The sequence below is a fragment of the Periplaneta americana genome, chromosome 10, assembly GCF_040183065.1.
Source record: "Periplaneta americana isolate PAMFEO1 chromosome 10, P.americana_PAMFEO1_priV1, whole genome shotgun sequence".
NCBI classification, from domain to species: Eukaryota; Metazoa; Arthropoda; class Insecta; order Blattodea; family Blattidae; genus Periplaneta; species Periplaneta americana.
This window is the reverse complement of record NC_091126.1, coordinates 91,744,235-91,768,123: the sequence shown is the minus strand read 5'-3', so window position 1 is coordinate 91,768,123 and position 23,889 is coordinate 91,744,235. Positions and strand designations below refer to the sequence as shown.

The 23,889-nt window shown below is 36.2% G+C and overlaps 1 protein-coding gene across 12 annotated transcripts in view; it reads left to right on the top strand.

The window, feature by feature from the left end:
• Nucleotides 1-19,770: 19,770 nt before the first annotated feature.
• Cadps (calcium-dependent secretion activator 1) overlaps nucleotides 19,771-23,889 on the top strand; it is a 942,652-nt gene continuing 938,533 nt past the window's right edge. For 7 of the 12 annotated variants that reach the window (XM_069837911.1, XM_069837913.1, XM_069837916.1 and 4 more), the window contains exon 1: nucleotides 19,771-19,989. The gene's annotated coding sequence lies outside the window, so the exon portion shown is untranslated. Of the gene's footprint in view, nucleotides 19,990-21,997; nucleotides 22,018-23,889 lie in introns of those variants that run through there. The other 5 variants (XM_069837914.1, XM_069837918.1, XM_069837917.1 and 2 more) reach the window with 3 other exon arrangements.

The window sequence follows — 23,889 nt, the reverse complement described above, 5'->3', positions numbered from 1 at the left end:
ATTCCAATTACCAGTTTCGTCCTTCGTACTAGTAACTCATGTTGAAATAATTCTGTACCTACTCTATAAAAGAGTACCTTACGTACTGTAAATTCAATCTTCAATTCTGCCCGACCCGCACAGATAAAATTACTCAGACATGCTATCTACTGTCCGTCCAAGTGGTTATGCCGCAGGATCGTAGAAAGGGGGGAAATCACGTGACAGTTAATTACTTAACGAGGCCCTTTTATTTAAGTTATTTTAAACAGTTGTATAATATTACGTAAACGTCCAATTCCTAACAGAAATTAATGTTTTCAGAAAAGAGCTAAGACAGCCCAGCTTTTACAGAGGAGCGAGCAGAAGCAGGTGGGGGAAATCGGGTTGCGACGTAGGTAAACGGACAGTACCTGTGCGAAAATATGATTCAATATTGAAAGCTCTTTCGTCACTGGAAAATGTGAACATATTTCTGGAACGTACTATACTCACTAACTCAGTGCTGTTTACTATATGCGGCCTTGGTTCTGTCTGGACGACAGTTGGAACTTCATTAGTAGAAGGGGTGGGAGTGAAGTACATTCAAAAACTCAGGTACAATAAAAATTGAAGTAAAAATAAAATGATGTCCCTGTACTTAGCTACATTGTATCGCTGACACTTGTCAGTTACATTTTAAGTTAGTACTATTCGCTTGCATCTATACAGGAGAACCGTAAGTAATGTCATTATTTATGGTGGATGATTCCTTAAGTAAAGGGCAACCAAAAAAAAGTCAAATACCATTTTGCTGTGTTTTAAATAGTTTTCCAGAAAAATGTGCATTTTAAAATACATGAATTACGAGATAGTGCAACGCTGTGTAATCAGTAGGAAGTACACATAAGTCTCTCTTGCTCTGAACAACCCCTTCTCCTGGCTTGTTACGAACATGGAGGTTGAAGGCCATTGCCAAGTACATTGCTTTTAAACTTGTAAGAAAGATATAGATGATAGAGTTTAACTTTTGTGTTATACTGTGATAGAGAACGGAAAATGAACGCTGCTCACTTCACGTTAAACGAAATTTAAAAGTATTGGAAATATACTTTACAACCTAATTTTAATTAAATATTCAGAGAACACAGACAATAAGATACGCTTATTTCAAAATAAATTTAAAATATTAAGAATTATTTCTACACTCCTATTTCAATTGACTATTCTGCAGAAGTAAAACTATAATGATGCTTAGCTCAAGTTATAAAAACAAGATTTTAAAACATTTAAAACTCTACAGGCAAAAATAAAAATACGATATATGTTAAACGAACAAAATTATAAATAATATTTTTAAACTCTTTCGATTTAATTTTAATTAAATATTCGATGAACATAGGCAATACGAAAAACCTATTTTTTCGTTACACAAATCGACTTAATTATTAAAAAACTCTATTTGTCGTACTGCCAGCATTTTGTTCAGGCAATTACAAATAGTTCCCTCTCACCTTAATTTCAAAGAGGTAACCGGTAAACGTACATACAAGAAATCAAATTTCCCGAGACGTTTTTAAAATCAATCGTGTGTGTTATGTTTACATTTCTCGTTTTCTAAACCGTCGTCGTCTCGAACATGCCAACTGTTCAGGGTACTTGGCCTACGACAACGTATATCTGCCTATCTGTAGGCAATAATAACCTTTACATCATTGCCACACTGCACTGCGTTTTAAAATTCCTTTGCAGAAGGAAAACTTTTATTTGTTCGGATCAAATTTCTGCACATTTAAAGGAAAAAATTAAAATTACTGTAATCATTTATTATCATAATACACTGCTCTCTTAAATTGACTGATAATATTGGGATTTAATTCAATAACTTTCACAAAATAAGCTATGAAATAATTCATATAAAATATATATTTTTTTCTCGAAAAGGAAGCAAACAAGAGCAAAATTATATTAAACTTTTTGTTTGGAATATCTCAAAGAATGGCCCCTTGAAATTAATGATATTACTTACGGTTCACTCTGTGTAATGAAGATTAGTTTTGTTATAAAGTAGCGTGCAAATTAATTCGAACATTACAATTTTCAGCGTTTTCTTTGATTGTTGGTCTACCAGCTGCACATTACTATTTAATTGAGTTCTGTAATATACCAGACTTTCACTGTTGAAGGTCTGAGGTTTATGTATGTTTTCGATGTGTTAATTAGTTCTCATTTTTAATGTAGTTGTGTTGAAGTTTTATTACTGCATTGCTGTGTTCGTTCTGACGTTTTCAGAAACGGATATAACTCTACAAAAACGCTCTAAAATTGTAACATTACCAGAGCACACAACTTTATAACAAAAGAGATCTTCATTATAGAGATGCAAGCAAAGATGGAAGCAAATAGCTCTAACTTAAAATGTAACTGACAAGTGTCAGCGATACAATGTAGGCTACTTGGACCAAGGTTAGATAGGTATTGTTCACTAGAATGGGGAAGTGAATCTCATTTATGCAGGAATATGCAGCTGGTAGACCGACAATCAAAGAAAACGCTGAAAGTTATCATGTTCGAATTAATTTTCATGCTAATTTATAACAAAACAAATCTTCATTATATATCCGTAGTTGCAAAAAAGTATTGTAACATTAGCAGAGCATACTTCCATAATACAAAGACAAATTGCTGCAGAATGTGGTGTCGGCTTAGGTACAATTAATTCCATCCCGAAACGATACCAAGAGACTGAATCCATCACGCCCCAAAAAAAGGAAAATGTGGCGGGAAAAGGAAGATTCAGTACAAGATGACCGTTTAATTGTTAGGAAATGTAGAGTAAGTCCTAGATTATTTGCTGTAGTCTTAACCCGCAAGTTAATAGCTACAACTGGGATAAACTTTCACGTTACAACAGTGCGTCGTAGACGTTTGGAAGTTGGGCGAAAGGCTCGTACGTCATTAAAGAACTGCTAACCCCTGATATGTGCAAATCAAACGCTTATATTGACAAAATTACATAGACACTGGACATAGAATGACTAGAAGAAGTTATTTTCTTATTCGATTAATTTTATTTCGAGGTTCATGGCCACCGTGTTACTTATGTCCGTAAAGGATCCGAAAGATTTCATCACTTCATCTTCAATAAGCACTGAAACACCCCCCAAAAGTAATTTTCTGGGGTTGTTTTACACACGAAGGGCCTGGATCATAAATTCCTACCAAGGGAATGTTGAATTGTGACAAGTATATTCGCATATTGGAAGCTAGAGTCTTACCGCAGCTGCATTTCTGGATGGCAGTAGTGTGTTTCAATAAGACCTGGCAACATGTGATACATTGTACATCTCGAAAGACTACTAAGTTCTTCAGCCAGAATATTATTCAAATACTCCCCTGGCCAGGCAACTCACACGATATCAACACGATTGAGAACTTGTGATCAATTTGCAAAAGGATCACGGCAAAACTATATTGTTCTGCAAAAGATAAAGTGGTTTGTTCGCTCATTCAAGTTTGGTTTCGCGATGAGGAAATTAAGATTTGTGGAAATTTAGTGGAATTCATGTCAGATCGTGATAATGATGTAATAGCAAACAAGGGAGGCTACATAAATTGCTGAGGTACATTGAACATCCATTTTACCCTTACTTGTAGTTTAATGTCCTCATTATGGCTTGTACAGATTAATTTACAGCTATTGTATATGTGGTTACTATACAGAGGCAAAGCAAAAGCGGAAAATAAGCCTTCTTGTAATACATTCATATTTTGCGTAGTAAGCTTACTTCGGTATTATAGGTTCAAGACAATCCTTGAAGTCCATATAAGATACATAGAAATTGTGTAGAAAAATTAACGATTTGGAAGATTGGGGAAAAAAAGGCTTTTGCAATCGCCGTAAAGTGGAGATAACCAAGAAATCATGGAGAGAACTGTTACTTTTATACAGTTAACGGAACTGCAGAAAGTTGGTTATTGAAAATCATAAATGGAAAGTTTTGAGGATTTTAAAGTTATTATTTATTTACTGGGTCAACGAAGTGGGTTTTTACAAATGTCCTTGGTTTTTTGTCTATGAAGAGAAAATTAGAGCTACTTATATCTTCGCATTGGGTGAATAAGGAATAGCGAGGAGAAGTAACATTTACTTCAGGTGTGAAAAACGTGATTGAACAAACACCAATGACTCCAACTTAAATTAAGCAATTTGTGAGTTCTGAACAAAAAGAATGTATATTTGAGATAGCTTTGTGATACATTTGCTTTACTCAACTATGAACAAGTGAAAACTGGTATTTTTGTAGGTCCTCAAATAAGTATATTGATGCTACATAATGAGTTTGGAAACGTTATGATTATGAATCATTTAGAGAAAAAATTGTGAAAGTTTCAAAATGGTAGTAACTACCTCTTCGGCAATTATAAGAACCTCAAATGTAAAGAAATGATCGAAATTACGATCGACAGTTTCAGAATCCTAAGTCGCAATGTGAGTGTAAAATTCATTTTCTGCATTCCCATCTGGCTTCTTTTCCTGAAGACTTAGACTACTTTTAGTGAGAAACATAATAAAATGTTTGATCATACATAAAACAAATGGAAACTAGATACTAGGGAAAGTGGAGTGTGAATTACGATAGCCGATAATTGTTGGATACTTAAGAGAGACAGTGCTTCAGAAACTACTACTACTAGAAAGTCGAGAAAATGGAAATTTCAAACAGACTGAGCTGCGCACATGGGCAAGCTAAGGCTAATTAAGTGTAAATATTGTGCTACTAGCTTCATTGCTCATTTCTGCGGTTTTAGTTTTATCACTCACAGTCAGTCTGATAAATACTGGGTGGAAGTGAAGTAATCCTACAGATTGAAATGGACGATAGGGTATACTTAAAGGAGTACAACACTTATATTACGCTTTGTGATTGAATGTACGGTTAATTATAAAATTGAGTTTGAAGTTTCAGCAGTCTGGCAACATCGCTGCTAACACAGTCCTCCTTTTCGTGATACAGATGTAAGAGATCAACGAAATCACGTCTGTCTCGCTACGCGAACCTCCCTATCTGATTACAACGCTGCAATGTGGTTGCATCGTTCAGTGTTTTTTTTATTAAATTTACACGAAACCGTCCACGCTATTGAAATACGCCAGAGGGATAAATGATTCTTTATTAGATTTTATATATGGAACACTAGCTTACACATAGGCATAAGTATAATAAACATGTTTATCCCCTATGTAATAACTTTCTAAACTTATTCTGAACCGTCGTTAGGGTCCGACAGCTCTGATCTCGCGCGGGAGTGAATTCCAAAGTCGAGAGAGTGCAACACTAAAGATGAAGAAAATGCAGAAGTTCTACACTGATGCACTGTGCATTTGTTTGTAAGGCAGTGAAGCGGAAAGGACATAGAAGGGGGCTACAATGTTCGGTTCCACTTCCCCGTTGTGGTCAGGGCTGAGTTAGAATATAACAATTTTTACAATAGGATCTCAAGATCTAGGACAGGCCTGGACGTAAATAACTCGATTGAGTCACTGCAGATCACCCCTTAATTTCGCACTCCATCTTCCCCGGCTGAGACAGTAATGTTTCGGTTCGGTACGAGCAAACAGAAAAGTCAGTGACGAATTGTATCAGTGGACATCAAACTTTTACAAACTTTCAGCTCTCGCTGGTCGCTTAAATTTCACCACTGATGCACAGAGCCTTACTCTTTGTTTGTTTACAAGGCAGTATAAGCGAAAAAGACATGGGCGGGGATTTCACCGACCCTTTCACTTCCCCTCTTATGCCCAGGGCTTGTCTAGGAAGTAATTCTGGGCCAGTAAATGTAAGCCTGTGAATTTCAGGATGAACAACATACCAATGAAGTAGTAGTAACTTTTTCAAAAGTTTGAGTACGCAAAGTTTACATGAACATGACAATTAATTTTGTATTACACGAAAAGTTTTTAAAAGTGACTATTAGTGCAGGCGTTGCATCATCAAATACCACTAAATACCACTGGCATAAATACCTGAACCTCACAGGCCTGCTTAAAGTACTGATAGTCAAATTTTTATGAACTTACTTTGTGTTGTTAACATAGAACAAAAGTCTCGGTTAACACAAATATCTTACATCGAAGAGTACCTGAATCATTATATCTAATAATTTTGTAATGATTGTGAGCTGGTATATTATTTTCTTTATTAATTTATTGAAATGAAGTATTTTACATATTTTCACATATTGTAGAATTAATAGGGGATCTGTTAGAAAGAACAATGAATATGCATCAAGCTACTGTGCATGAAGACATTCCTAGGTCTATATACAAATAGTTTTTACTGTAGGTATTAAAATGATATTTATTGCGAACATCATCAGTATTCGTTATGGTTGGTGTTCTTTCACATTCCTGTATTTAGGTCACACCATAACTGTATTTTCCTACCATTTTATTGCTATTCAGAAGGTATGTGAAACTAATATTTCCCTAGTACTTATCTTACATTATATACTTACTTTATATTCATATATGAGGACCTCGTCGTCTTCATTGAATAATCAATGACTATATGTAGTCTTACATTCCTTTCATTACTCGCTATTAATGCAGTAATCTTAATGTTCGCGCTTTCTAAATATCACCTACAATACTGTCTAGCCACTGGTGTAGCTCGGTCGGCTAAGGCGCCTTGTCTGCCGATCCCAAGTTGCTCTCGCATGCGGGTTTGGTTCCACGCTTGGGCTGATTACCTGGTTGTGGGTTTTTCCGACGTTTTCCCCAACCGTAAGGCAAATGTCGGATAATCTATGGCGAATCCTCGGCCTCATGTTGCCAAATGCCATCTCACTATCACCAATCTCATCGACGCTAAATAACCTAGTAGTTGATACAGTGTTGTTAAATAACCAACTAAAATACTGTATACTTTATTCTGTCCTCCTTTAATTACACTGATAAACATTGCCGTATCACCTAAATCTTTTGCAAAACACCCTCATTTTATAGTTTCCGGTCTCCTCATCCGGCTTAATGATTGGTTTCAAAGAAATAGATAAGAAGCTTATACCGATCTTGCATGTTTATGAATGGCACTTGAAGGGAATATCTGGCATTGGATTAATGCCCTCTTTCTCTGTTAAAATTGTTTTGTGAATTGCCTTCTTAGCAATGCGCTAACTTTCTTTCTGATCGCTTCGCGAGTAGCCGTATTTTATGTTTGTGTATGTTCGTGAAATTGTGAATCTAAGTGTGTATTGTGAAGTGAAGTGTAAGTTATATTTTAACAAAACGATAACAGCATTCATCATAATTGTTTTTTAATTATAATAGTGTAACTCAGTTATTGAATTTGTCATGTTACGCAAATGTGCGAATAAACCGAACTTGTTTTGTTATGTTTGCGGTGAATTTACTCCGAACTCACAGAGAAATACTGTCACTCCTATAGTGAAAAAAAGCATACGAGTTGTATTTCGGAAATAAAGTAGACAAGGGAAAGTGATGAGCAGCGGGTAAAATGTGTTGTAATTGTTCGCGAACTTTACGTGGTTGGCTTAATGACACTCATAAATCAATGCCCTTCGTGAACCCTGTAATATGGATAGAACACAAAGGTCATACTACGGATTGTTATTTCTGTTTAACGAATATAGTGAGATATAGTTTTAAATCGAAACATTCTATAGTTTATTTCAATGTTCCTTCAGCCAAAAAATCTATGAGTCACGAGTTAATACTAATTCCTAAGCCTCCTGAAGAATGGACAGTAGATGAAACAGAACAGACCAATCTCTATCATTCCAGTGCAATCTAAGATATTTGAATATGTAATTTTCAATCAAATTTATGACTACTTTGAAAATTCAAATCTCTTTAGTACTAACCAATTTGGCTTTAGAGAAAGGAAATCGACAAAAAGTTATGCAATTGAGCTTTTAATAACTGAAATTTTAAGAAATTTTGAAAATAAGTCACAAGTTAATGCTGTATTTCGTGATCTCTCCAAAGCGTTCGATTGCGTTGATCATAAGTTAATTTTATCAAAATTAGAATTTTATTGTATTCGAGGGAGTACATTAATATTTTTAGAACCTATCTTCATGGCAGAAGGCAATTAGTCTCAATAGGTGAAAATTGGTCAAGTCTCACTAGTACACATTATGGTGTTCCACAAGGCTCAATAATTGTTCCACTACTACTCTTAATAGAATTCATTAAACCTATAACAATTATGTATGCTGATGACAATACATTCTTATGTTCTAGCTCTGCTCTGAATGAATTATGTACCCTAACCAACAATATTCTATCACAGATGGCTTTATGGTTTGAATCTAATGGTGTTTTGCTTAATCAGGAAGAGACTATCAACATAACTTTTAGCCTAAATCATCTAATAAAAAAGGACAACATACAAAACTATACCAAATTTCTGGGACTTTTAATAGACTCCAGTTTAACATGGGAAAACCATATCGAATATATATGCACAAAGTCATCAAAAGTTAGATATTTATTAAAGAAATTAGTGACTTGCGTTTCTCAAAATTATTTAAGATATGTCTACTTTTCGTTCTTTTAGTCGATAATCCGGTTTGCCTTAATTTTCTGGGGAAATGGTAGCAAAATTTGAAGTGTCTTGATTTTGCAAAAGAAAGCTTTTAGAATTATATGTCAATCAAACTATCGTGAACATAGTCGACAACTTTTCAAACAATCACAGATATTAACAATCATAATATAGACAATTACTCATTAGTAGCCAATATACATGATCATGAAATTAGAAATAGTGAACAAATTAATATTCAATACTGTAAATTATGTGCATCAGATACGTGTGCAACATCCGACGATATGATCACATATCACCGTCCTTCGCAAGTCTCTCGTGGCTCCGACTTAAAGAACGCAGAACTTTACACTCTTTGTCTTTACTCTTTCGAATTCTGCACACCTCAACACCAAATTACCTTTCGTCTCGTTTCTCTTATCTATACTCTAACCACGACGTAAATACCAGATCACTTATCTGTGGCACGCTAAATATACCTCTTCATAGAACATCTTGTTATTCCTCATCTTTTACAATATCCACCTCGCGTCAATGGAATTCCTTGTCACAAAGTATTAGGGGCTGCAAGACAACAAACACCTTTAAGAACAGCTTAAAAGATAACCTTATTAGCATTTCACTCCAATCATACTGATTTAAAATATTACTGACTACACTGTTGCTTTTTTTCTTTAGACATCATCCTGATTGTGCTGCATTTTCAAAATTGTCTCATAATAATCTCTTTCTATTATCTAATATAATTTGAAATATATTAACATTCTATGTATTTTAGTTTAATTCTGCTACCCAGTTTATTTCAGTGTTTAATTAATAGTTCATAGCATTTTGTTGTTTAATTCGTAAATAACCCTTGTATACATGTAACTCTCATCTAAATCAATTTGTTGAATTCTTTGTAAGTTCATGCATATGTATATACACTTTTTGCTGGTTGTGTGGAAGAGAAGGCCTTACGGCCTTAACTCTGCCAGCTAAAATAAATCATTATTATTATTATTATTATTATTATTAAATTACATAAAACTAGTACAAACGTTTCTGTCATGGGGATGAAATTATATAATAAGCTTCCCAATCAATATTAGGAGTTACCAACAAATAGTTTCAAAACTAGATTTTATAATTGGATTCTAATTAATCCTTTCTACTATGTAGATGAGTTTTTTAACAAATTCATATGACATTGTTTTTTTAATAAATAAAGTTATTTGCATTTAGTTACAAATAATACATTAAGAGTGAATTGTTTTCATTAATTTTTAGAGTTTGAAAATATTTTATGTTTTCATTCTAATTAAACATTACTGTTTTCAATTATATGTGTATTTTCAAATGTATGTTTTTTCCCCTTCTATATTTGTGACGAAGCCTATCACTGTATGTTCAATGGCTTAACAAATTGAATTGAATTGAATATGTAGGTTGATTGGCCTACATATAGGGGTAGATGGATGGATCGTTAAGAATGGATGAGTGGATGCATGGACAGATAAATGAATGTAATAGATGGTTGGGAATATGTGGTTAATTAAATATTGGTAGATGAGTAGATATATAGATACAGTACGTATGGGTAGGTAAGGATGAAACGATGAATTTCACATGCATGGATGGATACGACTGAAAGCGTATGGGATTTACACGTAATTATTGGAACAACATTTTTAATAACATGTTTACTACGACACTTAACATTACATTTCTCATCAAACCACCATTTCGAATTTGAAGCAGCAGCCATGCTAGTAGTTAACTATAACATTTGGGTTGCATTAAAAAAGTATTGATTATTCAATCTATCTTAAATAAGAAGCGGGTGAATGGAAATATAAGTATAGAATAATTTAGTACGTTTTCATGGAGTGTTCAAATCAATTTGAATACGCTTATCGTATTGAATACTATCCCCCCGAACCGATTCCTGTTTTCGACACGTATAAAAACGATTTGAACGCGGAAGCTGAAATTTCGAAAGATTTATGTTTGTTAACATGTTATCGATATGTTAGTATGTTGGTCAACCTGTGGGTCTTGGCTATAAACAACGTTGCATTTTCTAAATGAGGAGCATGATAGCTTAACATTCTGTCGGATATTGTAGACTGGTAATAATATATTTTAGGAAAACAGAAAGAATTTTGTGTTATAACACGACTTTTCAACATACAAAATTGCACTCACTCTTGATTAAACAGAAGACAGATGAAACAAATGACTATCGTTCATGCGCTTAGCTCATTGAAATCGTTTTGAATGCGATACGCGTTTTCATGCAACTCAATCCGTTATGATTATGATCTGATACTACTTTTTAGATACATATGTCGACACTGAGACAATCAGATCATTTTGAATCCTCGGTTTCATGAAGATTTCAGTACAGTAAACATATTCAAATCTATTTGAATACATACTCCTCCAAAACTTAGTAAATAAATAGGTGTGTATGGATTAATGATTGAATGGATGGATAAATGCATTCAATGTCGCGCCTATGGCTACAATGCCAGCACGCTGGCTTTCCATCCAGGCGACCCGGGTTCGATCCACGGCCAGGTCGTGATGGAATTTATGGTGGAAAGCAGACGTTGCTGAGGGTTTTTTTTCGGGCTACTCTCGTTTTCCTTTATCATTCCACCAACTCTCTCCACCTCTCCCTCATTTGAGTATCATCCGTAATAGTAAAAACAGGCTGGGTTGAGGTTTTGGGGGTAGTACGGGTTTTCGATGCTGTTATAGAAAGGGCTTGGAGCTCCGGGCCCTTGGGACTCATCAGGCTACTCGTATGTGCACGAGACCTGGCTCTAACAGGCGCTTAGGCAGGGTGGCCCACCTGTCAAAGTCGGCTAAACAGGGAGGCTCCCGGCTCCTGAGGCTTATCAGACCAGCGTATAGGGAATTACAAGTATGGACACTTCGCATCGGTACCTTTGATGTAACAGGATTGATTTTAATGACCTTCAAACCATCTTGAGCGTAGATTCTGCTTTTTTCCCAGTGTTCGCGCTGACATCACACCAGTTAGCAGTCGACACAGCGGAATATAACAGACATACAATTAATACACCTAGGTGCATTATGTACTCAAATAAAATAAATTGGACCGATGAAATAATAAATCCGTCATTATCTGTAATGTCTAGAATATAGAGTTTCTTTATAATGAGAGTTGAGACGTTGACCCCATCAACAATTGCAATATGTGATGATTTTATAGCGCTGAAAATGGAAAAACAAAACTCCTATGAGAAGTAGAACCATATGCCTATTTATTGTATACAAATATTAAACGAATTTGATACATAATTTTATAATGTATTATATTATTTATAATACAATTTATTATATATACAGGGTGTTTCAAAAATACGGGGCATAATTTCAGTTATGTATTTCCCACATGTAGACAATAAAAATAGTTAATTAAAACATGTGTCCGGAAATGCTTCATTTCAGAGTTATGGCCTTCACAACATTGCAATTCACCGGAACGTTTTTCTTTCCGCAGGTCTTTGCCGTCAAAGAGACATTAAGAGGGCACTCTGACAGTTCATTCCGAGGCGAAGGTTACATTCAGTGTTGTGTAGGCGTTAGACTGTGCGACATGTATTCAAATCAAGAGCTGGCAGAGATACACTTCATGTACGGTAAGGCGGACGGCAATGCTGCGCTGGCTCGTCGTTTGTACCAGGAGAGGTACCCACAGGGACAATGTCCAGATCGGAAGACATTTGTACGTTTCCATTACCGTCTGTGCGAGTATGGAAAATTTAACTCTCCTGGTTTGGGAAGGGGAAGACCAAGATCTACAACTCCAGAAGTACAGAAGTACACTTGATCTGAACCCTCTCGATTTCTACTTGTGGGGCCATTTAAAATCGTTGGTTTATTCGTCTCCGGTGCCTGATTTGGAATCCCTTCGGAATCGAATTGTGGCATGTTCTGAGGACATACGCAATACTCCTGGAGTTTGGGATCGTGTTCGCAGGTCAATGAGACATCGATGTGAGGTCTGTATTCAAGCAGAAGGTGGACATTTTGAACATCTTCTGTAATGACAACGACCTGCGGAAAGAAAAACGTTCCGGTGAATTTCAATGTTGTGAAGGCCATAACTCGGAAATGAAGCATTTCCGGACACATGTTGTAATGAACTATTTTGATTGTCTACATGTGGGAAATACATACCTGAAATTATGCCCCGTATTTTTTAAACACCCTGTATAAAACAAAATTATTATTACACCTAGTTTATCACTGAGAAATAAGGAGAAGCTGTTAATTTGAATTTATTTGAAGCAAAGCGTTACTGGGTTATGCAATAAGATAGGCGATGTTTGGATCCTCTGTCTCAACTCTTATATTCAATAATTGAATAGTGTAATGTAGCACACGCTAAGATAATTATTATTATCTTAGCGTGTGCTACATTACACTAACCTCTAGCCCTTGAAAGTGGAACTAAACGCCGGCACACAGAGAAACAAAACAGGTAAAAGTGTTCAGTGTTCTATATAATCTCTATTTGCTGATCAGACTACTTGACTGAGAAGCGGGACCTGAGTGTATCAGAAGCTGAGGCAGGATAGTCCACTTGTCAGCATCGGATTCACGAATGCCACACAGGCTACCTGTCGGACTTGGACAAACATGCATATAAGGACGCACAATGGGCCAAACTATGCCTTAGTGTACGGACCCATCTCGGGTCCAGCCCACGTAAACGCTAAGCCAAGCCAAATGCATTCAATGCATTGGTATTGATGGGTGGATGGATGTACAATTGGATGGGTGATTGGATGCAGGACGTATTGGTATGTACAGATGCGAATAGGTGGGTAGGTATGAATGAATGATTTTAAGGTATGGATGGGTGGATGGATTTATATGGATGCCTGGTTAAAATGGGTAAATTGTTGACTAATTACAGGTGGATGGATGAATTGATAGATGGGCAGAAGGAGAGACGCAGATGATATATACAAATGAGAAACATTACTGGATAGATCTGTGGATGGAGCTGGGTGAATACGTTGAATGGTGTGGTTGTATAGATAGATAGATAGATAGGTGGGTTGGCCGATGTGCAAGTGGACGAATAAATTAATAGTTGGGTGAATGGATGTATAAATAGAGGAGTGAATTAGCATAAATATTTGGTTAGTAGGTAGGTTAGTGAGTGAATAGATGTATTGATGATGTTGAGGATTGATGTATGGCTGGGTATGTGTTAGGTTTAGACGTGTACAGTAGTGGCAAAAAAAACGGACCGACCCTTGTAGCTGTTTTCAGAGCCTTCTTCACTCCAGAGCACGATAGACTGGCAACTAAGACTTTCGTGGTTCGAATCCTGCCTGGGAAGGAAACTTTTTTTTGTTCCTTATTCAAATTTATTCCCAGTACTTTTCGATTGCTGGTAAAATTCATGTTCTGGGATTAATAAGTTAATTAAGTAGTAAAATATCGCTGCAATCGGAAAGTATTGGGAATAAATTTGAATAAGGAACAAAAAAAAGTTTCCTTCCCAGGCAGGATTTGAACCATGAAAGTCTTAGTTACCAGTCTATCGTGCTCTGGAGTGAACAAGGCTCTGAAATCAGCTACAATTGTCGGTCCGGTTTTTTGCCACTACTGTACATACATAGGTAAATAGTTGAATAAATTAATGAATATGTGCATTATTTTGACAATTGGAGAAAACATTCCGCATATTCCTAGCATAGACTATTCTCTGAATAAGGAAGTTGGCCAGGGACGTTGAAAGTCGGAATTCCGATAATGAATCTAACTTGTAACTCTCCGAAACTTTCTGAAACTTATAGCGTGACTGGAATTCCCCTAATATTCCACTGTCATGTCAGAATGCTCATCAGTTTTTTTTTTTTCTCACATATTAGCGTAAATACTGACAAAGCACCTTCACATATAATCTGGAGTTCGATCAAGAAATGACGACAAGACCATGTGGAAGAGGATTATTGAGTAGGCTATACAATTTGGTTACGGTGAAAACTGAAGCAATTGGAGCTCGATTCGTCGCATAACCTGTGACTTTCACGGTGGCAGTAGCGGCTGTGAATAGTTTTGTCCAAGTTCTCGCATTCGGCACAAGCGATATTCAGTGTTGGGTAGACGTCTGAGTGACTTGTTTTAAGTTTTGTGTTTCCAGTGAAGTGGAGTTTTATTTGGCGAGTCTCTGGCTCAATTGCTAGCGCGCTAGCCTTGCATTCAGGATGCCCGGGTTTGATCCCCAGAGAATTCGTGATGAAATTTGTAGTGTACAAAGTAGAGGTTGCAGAGGGTTTTCTCTGAGGTACTCCCGTTTCTTTCTACCTTTCCATCAACACTACGTTCCCCTTATTCATTGCCGTGTGCAATATTTAAAAATAGGCAGGGATATGTGATATTGGGGGTAGTACGGGTTTCCGACGCTGATATAGTAAGGGCTATGGGGCTTATCAGGTACTCTTCCGAAGACGAGACCTGGCTCTACCATGGCTGAGACAGGAAGGCCCATCTGTCAGTGTCAGATTCACTAATGCCATCCAGGACACCTGTCGCATTTAGACATCGATCACATATGTAGAGAGCACAATAGACCAAAGCCAGCCTAAGTGCACTGGCCTTCTCGGGCCTGGCCCGCGGAAAGTCAAGTTAGCAGTTTTATTTTTTTATGTTACTTTACATTTTGAACAAACATCCAATATGGCTGTATTGTACCACATTAGTTTTTAGGTTTTCACGGTGAGTGTGTTCAGAAATAGAAATTTTTGGGTATTTTACTGTGCTGGAGTATCCAAAAATTTATTTCAGGTCTACTTATGTCTCCCCTGATATTTACGATTCAGTGTTAGTAAATTTTTATGTGAATGGTGAATTTGCAAAACGATTTAAGTGCCTAGAAGTAGTTTTGAGAACATTAAAGAAAACTGTTTTTAGCCTCGCTGGATCATAAATTGTTACAATATAATTTTTTATATTTAAGAGATATGTAAGCGAAATAGTTTTATTATAAAAATTCATACTTTTGTGTTCTTCTTCACGTCGTAAAAAATTTAATTATCTTCTGGACTTAAGTTGTTGTGTAAAATAACTTCAATCCTGCATCATAATTATTAGGTTACTGACACATAAACATGTTTAACTAAATGTATTTATACCAAAAGCATAAAATAACCTTATTGAAATTGTTGAACAACATTATTTTGAACAATTTGTTAATCATAAGAGCACAGACAACTGTTAGGAATGTTATAACGAGACAACAGCTTAGTTTCATCTTTCAATTCTTAGTTGTCTCCCATGCTATAATGTTTTCGTAAAATGTATGCACATCTTCATCACGAATGTACTTAAGCATTTTACGAATATCTTGAATTTTGGTGTCATTGATCGGGGATAAACCATTGTGTTGGAAAGTGTGGAGAGAGAATGATGCTGAAAATGATCAAGAAGTAGAAAGGGAATTGGTTGTGTCACTGGCTGAATAGAACTGCCTACTGAAGAATGCACTGGAAGGAATGGTAAACGTGAGATAAGTTCGGGAAAAATTACCAATGACAACAGACAAAAAACAATTTGTCAGCTGAGTGTATGATTAAAATTGCATATTATGTAAGTTTCTTCAGCACTTGAGAGAAAAAACAACTTAAGTCCAGGATTAAAGTCGTTTTACCCCTTAACCAAATATTCTGCTGCTAATAAAAACTATACAAAAGTCTTGGATTAAAGTCATTCTGATACTAAACGATCCTCCTTGCACACAGTAACATAATCATGCTCTCAACTCAAAACTCCCAAAATTTGGACTTAAGTCGTTTTGCAAATTCACTAGTCATGTATTCACCTTAGCATTAATTAATAAATCCTCTAGTTTGAAAAGGCGCAAGAAACATTTATAAGTCATGCAGGCGAAAGAATTAAAAATGCATATTTTTTCCACGTGGTCACACTTTATAACGAACTTTTACTGAGAGCAGTTATGTGTGTACAAATGATTTATAATTTGACAAAGGGACAAAATATCTTACAAACTCTGGAAATTTTGTTAATCTCACAGTTTATGTACTATTTCTCGGAAGTTGGCAGTTCGAATATAATCCGTGGCGCCACAGCCCTCGAAGGGCCCATACCGACCAGCTGGCTGCTAGCCTCACGTTCACATGCCAAAGCAGAGCTGAACAATCATCCAACCAGAATGGAGATATCGTGTGGTCAGGACGATGATCCCGCAGCCGTAGCTAGCTTTCGCAACCGGATTTCGCTACCTATCGTACCTCCTCAAGTGCATCATGATACTAGGTGGGCACCGGTCCCATACACTGGCTGAAATATCATGAAAGAATTTCTTCCTCCATGAGGACTCAAACCAGAGCGCATTCCGTAACGCGAGTCTTAGGCAGGATGCCTTATGCCACTGCGCGGGACGAAGGTTGGAATATATTTCATAGATATGAGTTTTTAGGCATTCATGGTGACTATGATTAGAATTTATTAGGGAAATATACAATAATTGAAATTTCTTATCAACATATATTATGTCCCGATAAAAAAACACATTTCCAATTCGTAATGATACTAGTTACGTTCTTATGTTTCCAAATTACATGTTATAAAGCAACTTTGTGTCCAAACTCCGCCAGAGCAGAGTGGATCGAAATAGGATTGATCAGAGCTCGTCTATTTTACTTGAGTGTGTTAAATGTTCAACTATTATATTTAAAAAATCAAGTAAATACTGCATGTGTAAGTTATCCTCAAACCATGAAAGCGATAAATTGAGTTACGGTGAGAGTGATATTCAGTTACGCATGGGCCACACGGTCCCGGGCCCAGGACGGCAAATTCGTGGGACTGGCAAAATTTTAAGAAAAAAAATTGAGCTGAAAATAAATTTTCGATCTTTTCCTACTTCGCAGATGCCTACTTTAAGTAGTAGCATGTGTTAAATTGTTATTAAATGCCGCATTTTCTACAGCTTGACTACTGAATGTTTAAAATTTTCATAAGTTAGTTCGTGAGGGGGCGCAGAATTTTTTGGACTCATGGGCACAGCCCTACCTAAATAAGAGGACTGTGATATTACTAAATATGAGCAGCTAGAACGTCTTTTACTCATTCAAATTAAGAAAGAATTTGCTAGAACTGTCTGCCTTCTTGTTCTAAGTATTTTGGCACTTTCTTAAGAAATGATGCATCACTTGATGCAGTTTTTTTTTTTAAGAATTTCATTGGATGTTACCTTTCAGTTTCTCCAGGTTGTGTGGATTACTTTACACACTTTATCTTTTAAAATACCCTAGAGATGAAAGTCACAGGGGGGGTTAGGTCGAAGATCGAGGGATTCACATGTTCCTACTGATATTTATATACTCGAATAATATGTGAAATTGATAAATAGATCGGCTGTATGTGCTGTCACAGAATCCTGTTAGAAAATGGTGAAAGTACGCCTCCTTTCTGTTAACACAAAAAATGGACGCAAAATATATTTTTTTTTTCACATACCTCTCGACGTTAACAGCTTCTTAAAATAATAGGTCTTCTTATCCTCTCACCACTCATAACACATTGCACTCCTACCTTCACATCATGGAAGGGCTGTTCATGAGTGAAACTAGGATTTTCAGAACTTTATTACATGCTGTTTTGGGTCTTTACGTACACATGTTGATGAAACGAATCTCGTCCAAAAACAGTGGGTTAGGGTCAATTTCACCGCCATGAACTCCATTTAAAAGCCGCTCATAAAATCCACGCCTGTTTTTAGGATAATCGGGTTGTAGTTCTTGCACCAATATAGGCCTACATTTGTATGATTATAACTTTTTTTAAGGGATTCGTACAGAACTGTAAGACACTCCAACTTCCTGTGAAAGGCGATGAAAAGAATTTTAGGGGAATTTTCCAAGCGGTGCCCGTTGTAATCTAAGTTTTTGTCGGGGAAGAAACTACGCAATTCTTGTCGTTTGTTATCTATAAATAACACTTCATGTCTCACGAATTTATTGACCGGTCATGGATCATTGACTGATTTGGAACATTAACAAGGGTGGTGTTTCATGATTCGTCTTCGAGCTTTACTTCGAATTTTTTACATAAGGCCTATATTACATTTATTGTACATAAAACCTCTCTCTGCAATGCTGTACCTGTGTTCTGTTTTAAGCTGAAATCATGATCAATTATCACTAACACACTAGAGTACAACTATTTTCTAATTTCACTTTATGTTCCATTCAGTCACAAGTGAGTCGTGCGTGACCTTCGGCGAGACTGCGAGTGTTTCCCGCAATGTACACTCCGCAATCGCTTGCAACTAATATTGGTACTACTTTTCGGTAGGTAGATAATTCACTCACTCAGTATTTGAGTACATGTGGAATATACCCATTCAAGCTATTTTGGACTTTGTATTGGACTAATTTCTTATGCGATACATAGTTTTAGAATTGAGTTTTGTAATAATGTCAAGGGAACTGGTGCTACTAAAATATTTCATGCCTTATTGACAAAATTATATGATGAAACATTGAATCTTGTGTAACTAATAACTTTTAATTACATTTCGTGGGAATTGAAAGTTGTTAGATTAACAGATTTCAACGTTTCATCATATTCGATGTAAGTGTTAAAAGTGTGCATCAAGTGTGAATTATAGTTCAATTTAACGCATCAGAAGTGAAGTGCACCGCTTCCTTCTCTGTTTCCGCAAGCTCTTGTACGACGTACCTGGTGTCTTCGCATTTTGACTTCCTCTACTTGCGCTCATTGAAATTTGAATACCCAAGAATTAACCGAAAAGTTAAAAACATTATTAACACTAGATTTATGCAAAATAGTTGTAAAATATAGTAAGATTTTAAATATGCTCAGTAAGATTAATTTAATATATTACAGATTTACATCAATTCTCAATGATTCTGTGCTTTGAAATGTTTGCGAAACTCGATCAATATAATTTCAAATCTTGTCCTCAGTAAGAAATACATGAATTTCAATCGAAGACCTTTCAAAATTGGAGTTTTGGAACTTCGGTAAAGGGGTCAATGCGACCGACGCTGTGAACGTACTCGCCATCGGTGCTGTTCGCGGGATCCTTGAATTTGGCATGTTTCGTGCTAGAAACGACGACGCTCGGCGTCGATCCGACTTTTCGCTCTTAGAGCCCCATTGATTGCGGCGTGGCGCTGGGGTGGAGAGGGGGACACTGCGGGAGTTGGTTGCTCAGCGCTCAGTGCTCAGTGCTCCGAGTGCCGTCGTTGCGTTCGTTCGGTGAGTTAAACATGGTCCTGGCCCAGCATCGGCTGTGACTCTAGTCTCCTTCCTTCCTTCTCTCCTCCCTACTTCCTTCCTTCACCCTCGTTTGTCAGTCGACCCATTTCGTCTTCTACAGCACCATCATCAATCGCTCTTCTGGTTCTCGTTGCTGGCCCATAGTTCCAGCAAGGTAGGCTACCTGCATTATTCTATCTTTTGCATCTTATGACGATGGAGACAACAGCCGCATTCTCCATGTGCCTGTTCGGGTCGTGCAGAGATTTCCGCGTTGTCTTCATCGTCAGATTACGTCAATTATCTGGTATGTAATCATTAGAATTGCATCTTATAGTCGCCCAAGTCTTCGGACTAATCTATGTTCGCGAAAATATTTAGATTCGACAGTCTGTTCCTGGGGTCTCTTGTAAACAATCGTAATTCTCATTCATTTCTTCAGAGCTCTGAGAATCGATTGACATTTACAGAACATGCCTCCTGTAGTAAATGACCACCTCTTGCGTATATCGGATTAGGCTCTATAGAACATGAAACGGTTTCTAATTTAAAGTTGTTTGTTCTGAAAATCTGTTTACAATTGTTATAATCTTATCTTTACTGGTAGTCGTGTAAGAAGTGCACAGTAGTGGGTGGCGTAACATGGCGTTGAAGTGAAACCCTTTAACAGTGAATGGAAAGCCATTTTATGCAAGTCACAATTCTTGATTAGTTAGTTAGTAATTACTGTTTTGAATGCAAGTTTTTACGTACATCACTCTACACGTAAGAAGTGAGTACACAATATAGAACGTCGAAAAGTAATCTGGATTAAATTTGTGTGCTTATTATGTTTCTGAACCGTTAAATTTAACCACCATAATACTCCTTCGAGTAAAGTAGGTTTCTCGTTTACATATCCCGTGTCATAAATTTCTACAAAATGTCATGCATCATTTGGAGAAGATTATTATATTTACTAGTGATTAAATTACAGACTTGACACTGTCACAAAGACAAAGAATATAAGGAAATATTGCTTTCCGTGAATCTTATCTTTTAGCTCATGGAAGCAAATTTCAGAATGTAACACTTCAATTTAAAGAAAATTGATGTTTATAACACTACTATATTTGAGTTCAATCCAGAGTTGCCAAACGGTTATTGCAAAGTTCACTACGTTATTGATTCTTGACTGTTTAAAATTGCAGCTATTCAATCAATACAAGCATTCCTAGTGTTCCATATAGACGCAACGTAGAAATCGAAATATTCCACCTCGTGTATGACAGTGTGCACTGCACAATGAATCATTGACAGGCTTACTATACAGATTCCTCTACTACTCACGCATCTCATTTCACTGCCCAGAATTCCAATTACAGGAAGTTCTTTGCATTCTATCGGACCCTCTTGCATAAGCCTACATTACTTAAGTACAATCTCATTAGTTAATGGAATCAGCCTTTGACACCGAAGTTTGATGTAGTATTAGTCTCAAAGCTCTTTGTTTGGCGTAAATATATATGTAGACTCTTTTTGGACTTACACTTGATGAAAATGCAGTGAAACGAGATGGGTAGGCACAACGCCGGGCTTCTCAGTTATTAGAACAGAACATTGACAATTAAAACACATCCATGAAACAAGTAGAATTGAGTGTTGAGTCTGTAGTTTATACGTAAGATCAAACCGGATATTAAGCCGCTGAGTGGATTATGGTTGACTCATTTCATGACATGATTTATATTTGAGTGCTATCAGAAACATACGAGTGCTTTAAACCAAGAACGCTTTTGACTTCTACATAACTTAATAATAAAACATTAACCAGTACTCTTTAAACTGGGTGAGAAATTCAACAGAAGCTTTATTTTTTACATTAGAACTCTTTTATTTGTTAATTACCACATCGAAGAACTTACACATTTCGAAGTTTCATTTTTCAGTGAAGATAATAAAAAGGATGGTATAAAATTTTAATTTCGACTTATATTCAAAATAATACGCAATTAAATAATGAAAAAAACTTTGTAGTATAAAACGTATAGCGTTAACGTCAAAGAATAGAAACAAATTTCATTCAGTATGTTTACTAAGATAAAAATATTTTCTTCTTTTTCAGAAATGTTAAAACCCATAATGGCTTATTGGAAATAAGAAGAACTTTGAAATATTATTTGCAATTCTTTGGTTCGCAAATGTGATTTGGTAAATGTGAACTGTGGGTAAAAGAAGGAAAGTTCATCATTGGTTTTTGAAATAACTATTTGCACGTCTGTTACCAAATATGTTGAACGAGGATGGTACCAACTAACTAGAAGTATATGAAAATAGAAGCGAATAGAATGTCACCGAAATAAAGAAATAAAACGGAGTGACATTCCGTAAAGATAATTGCCAATTGCAGAATACAGGCATTTTTTAGAAGGTATCTGCATTTTTTCAATTATATCGCTGATAGGAAGAAAATAAAAAAGTCGAATGCATATAAAAACATCTTAATAGATATCGACACACTCCAAGAGAAAGCGCGGAGTGCTGCGAAAATATTCCAGGGGTGTCAAAATGTAAACCATTTTTATAACAGCGCAGATTCGTGTAGAATTACACTAAATGAAAATTTCAAAACAATTGATGCTTTATTTTTTCCTAATACTGTCAGTAATTTTCCTTACTACTCTCTGGCTTCCATCTTCTGCTTGGGAACCTTGTTGTAGCTTAATGAGTCGTCTGATGACTTCCTACCAAAGGGGCCAGAGTTGAATCCCAAATGGATTCTCTGACATTATCTCATTAGTAGTGGATAAAACTTCCATTATCGCCACGTCATCTGATGTTCACCTTTGAATATATATGTTGAAATTTGAAAAGTATGCGAAACAAACAATTGCAGTTATACTCTAGAGTAAACGCTAATTCGTATGTACATAATATGATTACAACTGCCTAAAAGTTCTGCTCTGATTACCATCATCCCAAAATAATTATTCATTTAGAACCTTTTTAGAAATATATAATTTCGAATGACTAGAATATTTTGTGTCATTTTAAGAATAAGTTGATGACTTGTCGGCACAAGAAGCTATACTCACTATGTGGTGAAGAAAGTACGTGAGGCTATGGTTTTAACTTGAAGGAGGCCACCGGTGTAGCTCAGTCGGATGAGGCGTTTTCCTGCTGATTCGGAGTTGCGCTCGGGCGGGGGTTCGATTACCGCTTGGGCTGATTGGTTGATTTTTTCCGACGTTTTCTCCAATCTATGGCGAATCCTTGATCTAGTCTCGCCAAATACCATCTCACTATCACCAATCCCATCGACGCTAAATAACTTGGTAGTTGACACAATGTCGTTAAATAACGAACTAAAAGAACTTTAAGGAACGAAGGGTGAACAACATTTCTACACATAAAAGGCTTGCCTTCTGGTGAAGTGGAAAGTGATTCAATCCCATCAGACTAAGAATTTTTGCGAGTAAAGCAAATAAAGTTTATGGCAGAGTTCTTAGAGTACTTCGATCTATACTGCCACCATAATGCGGTCATTAATCTACCGCCTTTAAAGCTCATGTCTTATATCATTCAAGTAATTTCATTAGATTGACAAATAAATACTGAACTTTCACTCGGAAATTAGGACAGGTCTCACTTCGTAGAAAATTTATAATCTGTAATGAAACTTACTTGTAACTGTTTAAGAAATTCAGAGAGAACATTCATTTTATACAAAAATAGTGAATTAACTGAAGGGTTGATAGGAAAATTCAAATTTTGAGCATAGTACAGTTCTCTTCATTACATTTCAAGCGGTATCTATTGACATAAGAAGTTTCTACAAAAACCCGATTTGTGCCGTTGAAATGAGTGTTTGAAAATGTAGGGTTTCTGCAAAAAGTGGATTAGTCCAACGTCTTTCTAGCAAAAGACGGACAAGTCACAAACTTATCCGGTTCTTGATGACATTAGTGATGTCTTCTTTTCTTTCATCGCCATAATAGCTGTTATTGTCGGTGTTATTGGTTAAATATTTCGTTTTACAAATGAATGATCATCAAAATGAACCCGATTCAAATATGCAATGGCAAAAGAAGATGAA